We start from the raw sequence: 16,016 nt of genomic DNA on the forward strand, positions 1-16,016 counted from the left end.
AAGTGCAAAAGCCAATGTAAATGTTTACCCATTGAGGGAAAGTCAAAGCACACACATTTTGGAGGCATGTTAGTACAGGATTTAATCAGACACCAACAAATCACCAGGCTGATTTCCCTCCCTTACATATAAGTTTAATATTTCAGTTAAGATAGAGACACTGACCTTAGAATTTATATACACTTGATCTAACTGATTAAGTTCCATACTGCTCTTTTGTTCATTACAAACAAAAAGATGTAAAAAACGCCCAAACTGCCACAGTGTGAGTTGAAAACACACCATCTGCGGCAGCTTAGCTGCGGCTACTGCCCCCAAATCATATGAAAGCCTCCAGAAATGCTCTTCTCTCAAAGTTATCCTTAGCAGCTGTGTTCTTATCGCTCGGGAGGTTCCCTGAGTCCTTCCGTGCTTAAATTATTGGCAAAAATTAGCAAAATCAGCATAACCCATCTGTAACATATCCTGAGCAGATAGCAATCAGGAGGAAATGAATTATCAAAAATGCCATGATGCTCCTGTGAAAAATAAAAACCATTCAGCCTCTCCATCCTTAAAAAATTTTTTGCGTCATTAATGTCAACCAAGAGTTCCTCCCTACCCCACCCCCACTGCCCTTTTAACTTGTTAGTGCAAGATGACAAATGCAACTGAATCACTAAGTTTTCACTCTTTTGCAGACCTTCATTCAAGATCATGAGCACTCCCGACCTCTAGGAAAAAAAGCTGATCCAAAGCTGGATACAGTCCCCTCAACGCAGAACAAGCAAGCGGAAGGAAGTCCCTTCTCTCAGCTGGGAAGCCTGAGTACTCAGGTTCACAGCACATTCTGGGTGTTATGAGGTGGCCCACTAGAAGGAATTTATTTGGTTTGGTAGCCCCAGGATTATTCTACACACGCCTGGAAACCCACAGGATTACTCTAGAGAACTCAATACTCAGAGCCCGGACATGGCGGCCACTCCCCACCTCCACACTCTTGGCACCCAAGATGCACTGACCTCGTGCCCTTGAGCCCAGAGGGACTCACAATCTGCTCCACATGGTCTCCAAAGCAGCCACTTGGACCCAGCGGACTGTCACTCAAGAGTCTTTCAAGGTGCTGGCAAAGAATCTGTTCAAAGTTCTTTGGGGGCGAAAGCAGTGTCCTAGTAGCTCACCAGAGAGGAGGGGAATCACACACGCAACTGTTTCCTTTAGATCTGCCCCATGACCTCATCACAGCCCCTCTCAGAGCGGGAGATGGCCCTCGGACTCCAATGGAACTTCCTCCTGAATGGCACGCAAGCCGGAGCACCCTGCAGTCACTCAAAAGGTTTCTGCTACCGAGAAACCCTCTGGCTCCAGAATAAATGATTTCCATTATTCCATTCATCAAGTGTCTCTTAAGCCTTCTATTATGAGTCTGCATTTTAAACAGGGGACGAGGTCCTTTATTACATCCCCTAATCCATGTCCCCAGAAACATTTCTTTCAGAGTTACAGAATCTGCCTGCAATCTCATTATTAGTAGACTTTACCCTCCCTTCCTCCACTCAGAACTAAACCGCACTTTAAGGCAGCACTCCCTCCCATTAAAAAAGAAAAAAAAAGAAAAAGAAATCTACTGAGAAATTATTAGAAGATCTACTATATTTCCAGAACGCAAGTGCTATAAGAACAACACCCACATCTGCCCACTCACAACTCTAATTTGAGTCCCTCCCTAGAACTGCGCCTGGCACAAAAGATCACGTGGTGAGTGTCTGACAAATGAAGCAAGACATCTGAGCACCCACTATACCATGGGCAGGGCCAATGCCACAGTTGTGGCCCAGAAGCGCATGCACGGTCACAACACAACCTTCATTCCCCGGCACCCCCTGAAGTTAGGTGCAGTCGGGGCCTTGATTTCCCCAGAGGAATGAGAGCAGGAGTCATGCAGAGCCCTGCAGGAATTTTAGATGACCACGCCTAGGTGCTCCGTCCCTTTACAGCAAGCCTGAGTACAGACATGCCCAGCAGGCTTTACCCTGCCCTGAGGCTGATGTCCTGAGGTGGAGAAACGAGATTGAAGGAACCTGGTTCCATGAGTGTCAGGCCGAGTTGTGCAGCACTTACCCAGATGTTGGAAAAAAGCCAGGTTATCTCTTATCTGGACCTGCATTTTAGAGTTTCTTATACAGCAGGTAGAACTCCTTAACAGCTCTCAAGAAAAATCTTCACACACCAATAGCATACTTTTAAAAATAACAACAACAAAAAAAACAAAAAAACATTAAGCTGGTACTGCTGATGAAAACTTACTAGTTTGTTTCTAGCTAGAGAGGTGTAGCAACTTGGAGCTTCATTAACAGTGGGCAGAGCAAAAGGCACAGTTAATTAAATCTAGTATTTTCTTTTTCTCAAGTCGGCTAGTATTTTATTAGCCAGTATCTCCTCACCCTAGGTGATTAAAAAATCTCCTAATTTTTTTATGTCATAAAACTGAACTCAGGAAATTTTAGCTTTAATAATTTATTACATTTGAACTAGAAATTATACCTCAGAGATGCCTTACAAAATTTCCTTAATGTTAAACCCTAAAATTTCCTTAATGTTAACCCTAAAGAGTTAAATCACAAAGGTAAGAACAGACTTGGCAAAAATAAATACACGGATTCTCTTTTACCTAAAATTTTCCAAGTAGCACACACAAGTAAATGGTTCTCGTGTCAATCCAACTCTTCAGAAGCAAGAGGGCTCAGCTGAAATCTTCCCACCAGCCTGAGTTCACCCTGCGGCAAGTGTCTGTAAACTGACCGAAGATGTGCCTGGTTTCTCGAACATATGGGTGGAATGTAAGATTAGATTCAGTTAGAAAATGGCCAAATTAAGTGTAAAAATCACATCCCTATTCACAAGGGAAGATGAGATTTAAGAAAGATACACAAATACCCAAAAGAAATTGCTCCCTAAAATCACTTGACAATATGACCTTCCAAAAGGGCCCACGAAAAGATGTAGCTAAAGCCAGCCTGGCGTTGTAATATATTTAAAAACATGACAAAATAGGAAAACATTATGCTGAGCAAAAGCCTTGCACAAAAAAAGTATATACTGCAAGATCCCATTTATAGGAAGTTCAAACACAGGCAACACTTATCTATGGCAAAGAAAAAAAAATGAGAACAGTGTTGCCCAGGATGAGGGTTTGGGGGAAGAAGTAAGGTGATGGGGAAGGGGCAGGAAAGAACCTTCCGGTGGTAGGTATATCCTAACAGAAGTATGAGTTCAATGGGTGTGTATTTTGATCGACACTCATAAAGATACACTTAAAATGTTTGCATTTCATTTTATAAATTTTAGCTCAAAAAAGAAGTCAAAAGTTTTAAACTCATTTATGATATGTACATTGATGTGTTTAGCCCAAGTACACTGATGTGTGCCACTTACTTTAAAATGCATCCTCCCAAAAATGGACTGATGGATAGATATGCATACACCAAATGTAGTAAAATGTTAACACTTTATACAACATAGGTGGCAGATAATATGGTGTCTACTACATAATTTTTATAATTTATCTGTATGCTTGAAAATCTGTATGAAAAAAATTTGAGGGAAAGCATAGGGTGATTATATTGAGATCTCTTGTCACAGAGTTTAAAGGAGAATGCAAATCTTACCCAGCACTTAATACAACTTCATGGCACTTAAAAGGTAAGCCCAAGCAACAGGGCATGGACAGCAACTTAACTAATGCATACCCTGGTGAGACCCCAGGGGGGACAAGCACTCTGAGCCCTCTGCGGGGGTAAGTACTCACTGTCCACAATCCTGCTTCCCAAGCCTGCTGCCTTAATTCAAAACTTTGACTACTCAGAATAATTTTCAAATAAATCACCTAAGGAAATCAAGTACCAAAAGTTATAAATCCCTAAAGTCTTAGAACATGTGACCTTGAATTGCAACTGTAATACTGTGCGTGTGTTTTCTGGGCAAACAACTGAAAAAGATTCAGTAACTGTATACCAATACACCAATAACTGGAAGGCACAAACTTCCAGTTATAAAATCAGTAAGTCCTGGGGACATAATGTACAGCATGGTGTGATAGTAAATAATACTGGAAAGTATATCTGAAAGTTGCGAAGACAGATCTTAAAAGTTCTCATTACACAAAAAAGCACAATTCTGTAACTAGACTTACTATGGAGGTCATTATACAACACATAGAAATGTCGATTGTTATGCTGTACACCTGAAACTAACACAATGTTCTCTATTACACCTCACTATTTTAAAAATACATCACTTACTTTCTATATTTTTTCTATATTTAAGACACATTCTATAACCTTTAACAAATTCCAATGGGGGAAAAGTCAGATTGACTCTGTTATGCAACAGACAAGTTAACCACCATGTCAAAAATTCTGTCCCTCACTTCTCCTTGATGTTGCTTTGATAATAAAAATCCATTTTTGGAGCTGCAAAACCTAAACCAGGCAAGGAGGGGAGTTTTGTTTCAGGCAGAGTGAGCTGTAGACAATACTGGGAGTAAATGAACAACTAAGTGACAGTTTTATCTGCATTCTGGTCCCTACAGAGCCACAAGTGTCGATGCATACAAGGGCCCCTCATGGAAAATTCAAATTCTCACCATTTTCCAAAGCATTAACTCAGGCCCTGCCTTCTTGAATGTTCTCCTGACTAAGCAATCCACCACAGTCTCAACAGCCTGGGGAGCCTTCAACTGAAGAAGCTGCAGTGCCCATCCATCCTAGGGATTTTCTTCATCCACCTGACATGTAGCCAGTAGCAAGGCCACAACTACAGCAGAATGGGTGAGGAGTTTATCATTCAGTAAGGCAGCCCATTCTTTTCCACAATAGGGCCTAGCTGGTAAGCCATTCTCTTAAGTTTCTGAATCAGTTACATGAGGAAGTTTGGTTCAAGGATAACCGGAAGGGCCCTATGAGGCTGGAAATGCTATGAGTCAGTTAATTTGCTGTCTATGCTAGACACTTACCTGGGGTACAGCAGGGGATGAAGTCACAGGCCCCTGCCCTCCTGAGTCTCATACCCCAAGATGCTTCCCGCTAACTGGGAAATCTTAGAAGTCCAGCGTTGAAACAGACCTGACCTGGAGGTTGTGTGGCTCCCATTCTTATTTTTAAATTGGATTATACTCATTGTCCAGGAAGCTCAGTGGACTGTACAGGGCCACAAAACCATGCCTCACCCCACCTCCAGCTCCTGGAATAGACAGAAAATTCTACCCTGGGGCTCTTCTATACAGTGCTCCAAATGGCTTTCCAAAATTTCTCATCATTCTCCTCGGTTTTACCTTTTCCAGAAAAGGAGAAGGCAGAGGAAGCTCAGCGTTAAACCAGCCAGCGCTTGCAGGCAGAGCAAGGAAAACAAGAAAGTGTTGTCATCGTGCTGCCCTGGGAAGGCGGGAGCCTCTATTTACACTTGCCTCCATCCTCAACACCTCCCACGGCCAAGTGTACTCGGAGACGGATTTGTTGACGGAGTGACAAAGAAAATAGTGAGATTCAAGGCGGTGTCTCCCAAAGCCCTGTGAGGGCTCTGCTCCTCAGCACTCCTCACACCCTGGGCCAGCCCAACATCGCCTCTGCTCCACAGCTCATTTCGGAGAAAGCCGAGCGTGGACTGTGATGCCAGGCTCGGAGGTTGGGTTTGGAAAGCTCCGCGCCACCAGACGCACAGCGACAGCAGTCATCCGACATCACCCAGATTTAACTGCCCTAAAATTAGCAGCCGGAGCAAAGTAGTGACTGCAGTGATTGCGTCAGAGCCCTTCGGACTGGCTGGCTGCCAGCTTTAAACAAACCTTGCTGCTTTCTCTACCAGGGAAACAATATTTTGGACTAGAGCCAGCCGAGCATTTCAGCAAATGTTCCAATTCTAGCTTTGCTATTAATGTATTATAATTCAGTGACAAGGTGAACAAAGTCTGTATGGGCTACATCTGCAAGGGGGTTCTTCTCTTTGTTGTAAGCACTTATTCTTTGGGTGAGTAAAGTGCTGTGGATGAATCCTTTTAAATATTTAAATGCCTGAAATTTATTTAGAGATTCACATTCAACTGGCTCAAACAAAGATTATGCAAATCTGGCAAAGTATAAATGCAAAACAAAAATTGTTTTCCCCTTATACTTCTTTTAATCTTGGCAAAGACGCAGGAGCTAAAGAAATGTTCCCCTCGCTCCCCAACAAAGGGCAGATAACCAGATTCGATCAGCAGAATCGCTACCCCACCACAAATTACAACATTTCTAATTAATAACAGATGATCCACTGGCTGATAGAACAGGGCATTTGTCAGATTCGTTAGCCGAACCCTGGGCCACTTTTCTCCCCCTTTCAGGGACAGCTGGTTGTATTCCACCATTCTCCTGAGCATGCAGCTTCTTTCCCTCTTCCCTCCTTCCACTCACTCCTTCCATGCTCTGTGGAGACCAACCACACCTCACAAGGTAGCTGTGAGCAAAGAACGAGCCCTATACTGGGGGCAGAGACTGGGTTCAAAGTTGAAGACTAAGATGACTCAGAAAACCATGTGTTCTCTCCTTAAACCTTAGTTTTTGTGTCAGTAAAAGGGGATTGTCCCATCATCAGCTTGAAGGTTTTTGTTAAGTACCTGAGAAAATGTCAAAGAACATTCCAGCACAATCACTGGTTTTGCATTTATTTTGAAGAATACTTAATTCTTTATTCTGTTCCTAAGTCAAAAACATTGGTCTTCCTCACTCATTCCTACTATCACATCAAAGTTTTTAAACAGAAAAATAGATGCATCATTCCAAGCAAATGACTTCTATTGACCCTCAAGTAAGCAAAATCAGTTGATCGGTGAGGTGATTTTACTTTTATTTAAAGGAATCTCAAAATCGTGCCTCAAATCTCATTACAGCACATCTTAACACAGATTTATATAAGCAGGAGTTAGAATGACATCCCTCTGAGAGCACCTGGATGCTCAGTGTTAAGGGTCTGCCTTCAGCTCAGGCCAAGATCCCAGGGTCCAGAGATCAAGCTCCATATCTGGCTCCCTGCTCAGCGGGGAGTCTACCTTTCCCCCTCCATCTACCCCTTCCCAGATCATGCTCACTCGCTCACCCTCTCTCTTTCGCTCAAATAAATAAAATCTTTAAAAAAAAAAAAAAGTGACACCCCTCTGAATTCCTGGAATGTAGGAATTAATACTGTATCAGGATATTCAAGATGAGAGACTTTTATGCTTACTGAGCACCTACTATATTTAAGGTATAAGTAACTCTTCTCACATACTTTGTAATCCTCAAAAGTCCTAAGTCAACAAGAGTTATATAGTACACTACTGACAAGTTTCCAAAAATCACCGTCTCCTCCAGAAATGATTGTGGCTAATGGACCGGACAGGTTAAAGACTATAGCTGATGCTGCAGAATTCAGAAATCATGTCTTTTCACTCATCTTTATTAATAAGCCTAATGAGGGTTTTTACGTGAACTGCAGCCTTATCGGATTCTAACAGGGCTGTGCCCTTGAGACTTTCAAACCTGGGAAAGGTGTAGACCACACCCTCTCATAAAAACAAGGACACCCCCCCCCCCCAAAAAAAGGACACCCAGGGCACCTGGGTGGCTCAGTGCTTGAGGATCTGCCTTAGGCTCAGGTAGTGACCCAGGGGTCCTGGGATCAAGTCCCACATTGGGCTTCCTGCAGGGAGCCTGCCTCTCCCTCCGCCTACATCTCTGTCTCTGTCTCTCTCTGTGTCTCTCATGAATAAATAAAATCTAAAAAAAAAAAAAAAAAAAAGGAAAGGACATCCCCAGGATGCCCCAGATCCCAGAGCCATGCCCTCTGAAGGAGGCTACCAAGGTCCTCAGAACAGATGGACCTCCACTCTCACTCTCTTCAGGAACTACTTCTCCACTTTCACTAGTTTGGTATCAAAGTCCAATCACAGGTCATCTCAAGTGTCCTGGAAAAGATTTAAAAGTAAGTATAAATGGTTGTTTAGATAGACCATTTACAAAAGAAATAACCAGAACTTTTAAGGCAACATTACTTAGCTTACTTATAAAAGCCAAGATACACACTTCCTTCATGTTTAAATCCATGGCTCTCCATCATCCCTTTAACAAATATTTGTTTGCTTAGAGCCTATTATGTTGGCAAAACCCAGGGAAGACCTGGCAGGCCTGGTGAGTGAACCAGAAATACCCCTCCCATATGGCCCTTATATTCTATTGAGCGGAGACAAAAGATTAGCATATAAAAATTAAGATACAATATTGGGGGCACCTGGCTGGCTCAGTCAGTAGAGAGTGCGACTCTTGATCTCAGCATCCTGAGTTCAAGCCCCAAGCTGGGTGTGGAGCCTACTTGAAAAATACACATACACACAGACACACACGATATTAGGTCAGGCGATCCTAAGTGCTTCAGATTAAGATCAAGCAGAGTACAGTTGAGCAGAAGGTGCAAAGGAGGGAGAGTGGGGTGGGAAGTGCTGGTTCAGCTGGGCAGCTGCAGGACCAGGGCTCTGGACAGGCTAGGTGGCTGGGCTTCCTACACCCTCGAAGGAGGAACTAGTGTGTGCTACAGTTCTAGCCAATGACACACAGGCAGAACTATACTATTCCATACTTTTAAGTTTGTTCTTACTCTTCAGGGGTGCCTGGGTGGCTCGGTCAGTTAAGCAAGCGGCCCTTGATCTCAGCTCAGGTCTCAATCTCATGGTTGTGGGCTCAAGCCCTATGCTAGACTCCACAGTGAGTGTAGAGCCTATTTTAAAAAAAAAAAAAAAAAGAAGAAGAAGAAGAAGAAGAAAAAATTAGGGATGCCTGGGTAGCTCAGTGGTTGAGCACCTCCCTTCGGCCCAGGGCATGATCCTGAAGTCCTGGGATCCCGTCCCACATCGGGCTCCCTGCATGAAGCCTCCTTCTCCCTCTGCCTGTGTCTCTGCTTCTCTCTCTGTGTGTCTCTCATGAATAAATAAATAAATAAATAACATCTTTAAAAAAGAAATTGTTGTTACTTTTCAGAAGTTTCTGGATAAGCAAATGATTAGTTACATCCCATCCCTTTATCTTGATTGTGGTGCTGGTATGGGCTATGTGTGCTAGTAGGAGGCTTCTTCAACGGCTAAATTCAATTAGAAATGTTCCAAGGAGAACAGTATCCCTCAATAAGTTATCCCCTCCTCTACAAAAAATGAAAAAAAATGAAACCTCTAATTAACCCATAAGCAATTCTGGAAGAGAACAGCCCAAAATAAAAAAATAAAAAAATAAAAAAGTCCTCAGAATAGGAACAACTACAGTAAACAGAAGCCCAGGAAGGATAGGAGGATCCGGTCTGTCTTAAACGTTCGCAAGATGCTGAGAGACTCCTGAGAAACTGCTTCCAACCAGTCATGAACTCTAATCTGAGAGGGGGGTAGAGTGCAGGTCTCTAGATTAGGGGCCACACATTTCACAGGGTAACAAAAGAGCCCTTGAAATGCAAAAGGAAATAGTCCACTTTTATTTATTTTTAATATGCCACCCTTCTTAAAATGTTTATTTTTATGTTTTATAATGTCCATATCTTAGCATTATAAATTTACATGCATACATGTATATATATGCATATGCGCAAACACATATACACAGACATGTATGTAGGTATGCATAGGAATACATGTATAGAGAGCTATTTAGGTAAGTGATTTTGTATAGAAGGGGTATCCGTGTTGAAAAAAGTTTAGAAAACCTACTACAAAGAAATCACTGTTCTTTAGGTTGAGGTATTAATACTCAAACCACAGCTTTTGTCCTTTATGAAAAATTAAAATTGTAATTCTTAAAATTACTTATTAGAAACTTCAATACATAGGAGACTATATCCCAGAGCTATTCGTGAACCACATGAATATGCACTGTTCAATCAGGAACCAAATGCATTATCAAGCCCCCGAGAAGACCAGGAAAGCAATCATTGTGCTCGCTATACGGGCTACTACGCCGCCCTAAGCACTGCTATCAGAAATGCTTTTTTAACTCTACACAAATAGTTCATACAGCATACATAATTGTTTATTTACCCAAGAGTTCTGACTTTCCATAGTAACAATTTTTTACATTGGCTCTCTACCTAGATTTTTTTACTTATGAGTAACTGGATGCACAACTAAACAGCCTCCTTTGGATGACTCTGATTGTTTGAACACCTCAACTAACTGGGAGCTTCTTCCAGATTTAGCAAAACTGCAAAAGCGAAAAATATGGAGTCATCCAACGTGCAGAGCTCAAGAAGCCCCTCAGGACTAAATATATTTGGAGAATAGGAAGGGAAGAGTATCTGCTGGTTAATAATTAAAACACCAGAAAAATGGTAAAATATCATGGTTCTGTTCTCTACTACCTGAAAATTATGCAAAATAAAATAATACCCAGCTACAAAATAAGCTTAGAGCGTCCAATAATATTCTGATCTTTCTCGCAGTCTTTTTAATGCCTAAGACCTCCTAAGGTCAGAGGTCACAATGGGGCCCCATTTTCTAGGTCACTCGGTCAGTCAGTCATTAAACAAATATTTCTTATTCACCAACCATGCAGAGCACAGTTCTAATTACTAGGGACACACTAAAATTGAACTCACTTCTGTCTTAGAATAACTTGACCAGTAGATGCAGCAAAGGATGTTTGACAGGCTCTTTCAGGACATCTGCGTGGAAAAGGCAGAGAAACAAGGGCCAGCCGGTAAGAAAGTAGGTGCATTAGTAACCTAACCAGAACCAAAGTAACTCCTTATAAACCTAGAAGCTTCCAGAGACACGATTCATAGTTGAGCCAATTTAACAATTTCATCAGTGACTTGGGTAGAGATGTATAAAAACCAGTGTGATGTACCCTGCAGATGGCATTTCTTTGAGAGAGCAAAAAAAGGTTCTAAATGACAGAGTCATACTCCAAGAAACACCAGGGGTAGAACCAAATAAAATAAAGCAAAACAAAGCACAATACATGTCAAATCTTGCAATGACATTCATACAGGAAGGCAAGATATGGCTAACAGCAGCATATGATTAAGGACTTAGGGGTTTTAGTGAGCAGGAAACTCACTGAGTCTGAGCAGCGTGGCCACCAAAAAATGAATGCACCCTTGGACTCCATCCATGCAAGCAGGACATGCAAGTGGAAGGAAGGGCGCTCCTACTCTGCCCAGGTCAAGCTGAACGGGAAGACTTCAGTTCTGGGTCCAACTTTGACAGGTGTTGCCCAGTGAGTAACTGAAATACATCTATAAAGACCTGTGGTACAGGCCACCAAGGGAGTAGAATACAAATCAGCAAGTAACTTTAGATTTCAATGTTACAGGTTAAAAAAACAAAACAAAACAAAACAAAACAAAAAACCACTTTCTAATAGTCTAAAAGGTCAGCAGGGTGGAACTCTCCACCTCTTCTAGGCAATGTTCAGATATTGCTGGAAGACCACTTGTAGAACACAGAAAAAGATCCCAGCATCACAGAAGGGTTAGTTGGGCTGGATGGTGACTTCTAAACCCTGGACCTCAGAGAAGTTTTCACTGGGTGATGCAAAAGGAAAAAGTGTCTATGTATGCAAATGTAGGATAATTTCAACAATTATTTCCCTCTGGAGGGGAAGAACCTTCCTGTCTTGCAGCATGCATATCCCTTCCTCCTTTTTGCCGGGGAGGCTGGAGGAAGTGGGGTATATATCAATCTACCTTGATGAAATGTAGTGAAAACAGTAACTGCTGTCTTAGTGTTTGCATGGCAGCATCTCATACAGACAAATATCATGATCCCTAAAATCCACTTTTGTTTTTATTTCATAGATGGATAAGAACAAAATATACAGCACCAACAGGAAGGGGTAACCTTAAGGATCTCTGTAGTATGGAGATATTAGAACAACTAGACTCAACTTACTGCCTCTTTTCTTCTTTCTTTTTTTTTTTTTTTAATTTTTTTTTTAATTTTTATTTATTTATGATAGTCACAGAGAGAGAGAGAGGCAGAGACATAGGCAGAGGGAGAAGCAGGCTCCATGCACCGGGAGCCTGATGTGGGATTCGATCCTGGGTCTCCAGGATCGCGCCCTGGGCCAAAGGCAGGCGCCAAACCGCTGCGCCACCCAGGGATCCCTCTTTTCTTCTTTCTTATCACCCAACTTGGCTGGGATGGGGGGAAGGGGCCATGGAACTGGGTTATACTAAATATGAAATTTCTCAAGACACAGAACCTCTAAGGGTCAGATGTGGCTCACTTCAACCACTCTTGGGAACCAAAGTTTACGAATCAAATCCAGGAAGGATCAAAATAATTTAGCTCTGAAGTTATGAAGCATTCAAAGTCCTATTGTATTGTTCTCTCTCCTTTGAAGGGGTCACAGCAAAATATGATTAGAACAGAAAAGCAATTTCTGAATCACAGATTCTGAGGTAAACCAAGGTCAGCAAACCAATGTCCATTTACAAACACAAAATAAAGCGATGAAAGAAAAGAGAGTCATGAAAAACATCAACCATCGGTCATGTCCATTATGCTAATACCTTTATTTTAAATGTTAAAGAAATCTAAAATGTTAGTGCTGAAAGGGATCATGGAAACACTTTATCCAAACTCATTTGTGCCAGGCAGTAGAGTCAGGAAACTAGCATTTCCTATCCCTCCCACCTACTGCTCCCTATTCTATCACCCTGCAAAGAAATTAGGTACATGCACAGGAGTAGAAAAATCTGGAACACGACTTCTTGTATTCTTTAGAACTGTATGGCATATTTCATTCAGATTCAAAACAGAAAAAAAAAAACTGCATTGCTTTTCAGTCTAAATTTTCTTCAAATTCAGCATGTCTTTGTAAGGATATGTAATCCTAAACTGCCACAACAAGTAGATCACAAATGCAGAGACTTGATGTCTTCCTCAATCTCAAGAAGAAAAAAAAAACACCAAAACACCTTGCATTTACCAATTATGGCTGGGATTCAGATGGAGGCGGTATCCACTTAGATCAGGCTGGTATCCACTTAAACACATACTTCTTTGCAAAGTATGCAGTAAACATGATCTCTTTTAAATTTGCTTTGATAACCATACACTTTCAAATCAGTTTCAATTACCAAACCATTGCCCTTTCAAGGTAGCTCACTAATATTTCCTCACTTTCAAGAATAGATAATCAAAATGAATAACCCACTACTCCTATTGCCTCAGGTGAAAAGATTCCCCGGGCAGACAGGTGTTTACCAAGCTCAGGTATCAAGGAATCCTTTAAAATACCATTCCAGTCCGTGGGGGGGGGACAGCTTACAAACCCCCAGTACCCAGCTTGAACTACAATAAACATCATAAAAGCCAAATCATGATGCTCTGATAATTCCCTTAAAGGCTAAGACTTAACAGAAGCATCTGATGAAAAATATGCACTTAAATCGGCTGGGGAAAATCTGCAGCCTATACCCCAAGGCCAGAAGCTCTACCTCCATATCTGCAATTTATCTCTTATTTTCCAGACCAAATGCTTATACTGCTTATACTGCTTCTTACCCAAGTTCATTTCACCCCATCTATAGGTAGCATGTGGGTACTGATAAAAGCTGTTTCTGATTTCATTTCCTACTTCCCAGATGTTTGCCACAGAGTTTTTTTTTTCTTCAGCTATTTATGAATACACTCTAATTTAGAACAAACAAATTCAACATGTCATATTTTAAGCTGGGCAAGACACACAATAAAATGACGGCTATAAAATAAGTCCAAGATAATTTCTCCAGCTTATGAACAAGTTTGCCTACCTAGGCAAGATTTGGACAGGCTGCCATGGTCTTACTTTAGAAAGAAAGTGCTTAAAATGTGTAACTGAGAACCTGCTTCTGCTAAAATCGCCAACTACAGGCTACTGTACTTCTCAGAAAAGGGATTATGCTTAAAAGTGAAAAACCAAGCATCAACTAGGAGGAAAAAAATGAAGATGACCCTAACACAATCCTTGGGATGAATCATGCATGTGCACTCCCAACTACATGTACGACTGGAATCTTAGGAAGAAGCAATGCCATCTGTACCCAAAACTCAAGAAAGACTGTACTTTCCCATGAATAATATTGATTTAGCCCTCTCTGAAACAAACAGTGAACTATCAAACTAAGCAGTAAACACTGTAAGTGAAAATGCTGTCTAGATACATTCCTCAAATAAATGAAAACATAAAACAGACATCCTTAAATTTGTGATTAAAAATGGTGACCAAGTTGCCTCCTAAAATTCATCTTTAGGAATGCCAGAAATAATAGCACACCTTTTGAAATCTAGGTGTTTGTTTTATAAGGAACTAATATATTTCAAAGAAAGCAACAGTTCTGGAGATCTTTTTTCTCCCGTTACTAATTGCAAAACTGGAAAAATTGCAGCCCGGATTGCAGACAGGCAACTCAAAAGCCCAGTTAACTAAATGCCTGTCATAAGAAAGCCATCTAGTGTTAACATTTAGAAATGAAAACTGCAGACAAAAGAGGCAAAGAAAAGAAAAATCTTAGTGACTATTTTGAACTTACTGAAAGCAAATCTATGAGAATCGTCAAGATTCTTTGTTTTTAAAAAAAAAAAAAGAAAAGAAAAGAAAAGAAAGGCCATCCTTATGAAAACCAACACTCATCTACACAAAACCCGAAACGTGCACAATTTTATTTTGACCAAAATCCTGTTTCGGTGACCACGATTCCGTGACCAATGCACTTGATTTTTTCCAATACTCACGCTGGAGTCATCTTGGGCTGAATTAATTTAGCTGAAGCAGGTTAATGATGATAAATATCTCCCAGAGGGGCAATGCCAAGTTGTTTTCTCTTCCCTAGAAGCATCGGCTCTCGCTTGGAGATGATGAACCGAAATTGATTCTTTGGGTTTGTGGCACGGTTGGAAATTAATCTGTAGGTGCTCGAGGGGATGCTCCCAGGACGTGGTCAAACTAGCTCGAGGAACGCGGGGGACCCGACCGGGCCCGGGAGCGGCGGGCGGAGCGCGGCTCGGGCACCCGGGGCGGCACAGCCGGCGGGACCCCGGGACCCCGGGAGCCCGGGACCGCGGGACCCGAGTCGGGAGGGCGCTCGCCGCGGCTCGGATCTCACGCCGGGAGGGAGCCGGGAGGGAGCCGGGAGGGAGCCGGGAGGGAGCCGGGAGGGAGCCGGGCGAGGGCGCGCTGGGTCGCACACGCCCCGGGGGTGCGCCCGCAGCAAGTTCTGCAAGTAGCCCCGCCCGGCGCCCGGCCCGCGGCCGCGGCCCTTTATCCGCGCTCAGGTTCGTCCCAGAGGAGTCGCTGCGCGCCCACGGGGGGTCCTCGTCAGCGCCCGCGTCCCCAGGCCCCCCCGGGAGCAACCTTCCCGCCCACCGCCAACTTCGGGAGCGCGGGCGGCGGCGGCCCCTCCGCCCGCCGGACCCCCGCCCCGCCCCGCCCCCGCGGCCGCGCCGTCGGCCCCCGGCGCCCCCGGGGCAGCCCCTCCACCCCGGCAGCCCTCGCGGGGGCCGTGCGCGCACCAGCCGGAGGCTCCGGGGGACCCGCTCCGCTCCCCGTCCGCTCGCCCGACACGCACCTCGGAGACGCAGTCCGCGGGGACCTGCTGCAGCCCGCGAGCGCGGCGGCGCCTACCGGGGCCGCCGCCTCGCCGCCCGCCGCTGCCCGGGGCTGCCCATCGGCCCGGACTCTGCCGGCGCCGGGCTCCGGCGGGAGGCGGCGCGGCCCCGCGGCTGCGGCTGCGGCTGCGGCTGCGGCTGCGGCTGCGGCCGGAGCGGTCCGCGCGGGGTCCGGCGGGCGGGCGGCCGGGGCGGGGGCGCGGCGCTGCTCCTCCTCCTCCGTCTTCCTCCTCCCGCTCCGCCGGCTCCTCCCGGGCTCTGGGTCTGCCGCGCCGGCTCCCGACGCCGCCGCCCGCCCGCCCGGCGGCCCCGCCCCCCGCCCGCTCTGCGGCCTCCCATTGGCTGCTGCCTGCAGGCCCCCTCGGCCCCGCCCCGCGATTGGGCGCGGGCGCCGTCC

The 16,016-nt window shown here is 44.2% G+C and overlaps 1 protein-coding gene across 8 annotated transcripts in view; it reads right to left on the reverse strand.

Annotated features, from left to right (window-relative positions):
• The window catches only part of SIPA1L2 (signal induced proliferation associated 1 like 2), a 213,412-nt gene extending 197,674 nt beyond the window's left edge, over nt 1-15,738 (reverse strand). For 5 of the 8 annotated variants that reach the window (XM_041748992.1, XM_041748995.1, XM_041748993.1 and 2 more), the window contains exon 1: nt 15,580-15,738. The gene's annotated coding sequence lies outside the window, so the exon portion shown is untranslated. Of the gene's footprint in view, nt 1-2,650; nt 2,795-4,993; nt 5,014-14,746; nt 14,876-15,579 lie in introns of those variants that run through there. The other 3 variants (XM_041748989.1, XM_041748991.1, XM_041748990.1) reach the window with 3 other exon arrangements.
• Nucleotides 15,739-16,016: the final 278 nt, after the last annotated feature.

This window comes from Vulpes lagopus, chromosome 3 (assembly GCF_018345385.1).
Source record: "Vulpes lagopus strain Blue_001 chromosome 3, ASM1834538v1, whole genome shotgun sequence".
NCBI classification, from domain to species: Eukaryota; Metazoa; Chordata; class Mammalia; order Carnivora; family Canidae; genus Vulpes; species Vulpes lagopus.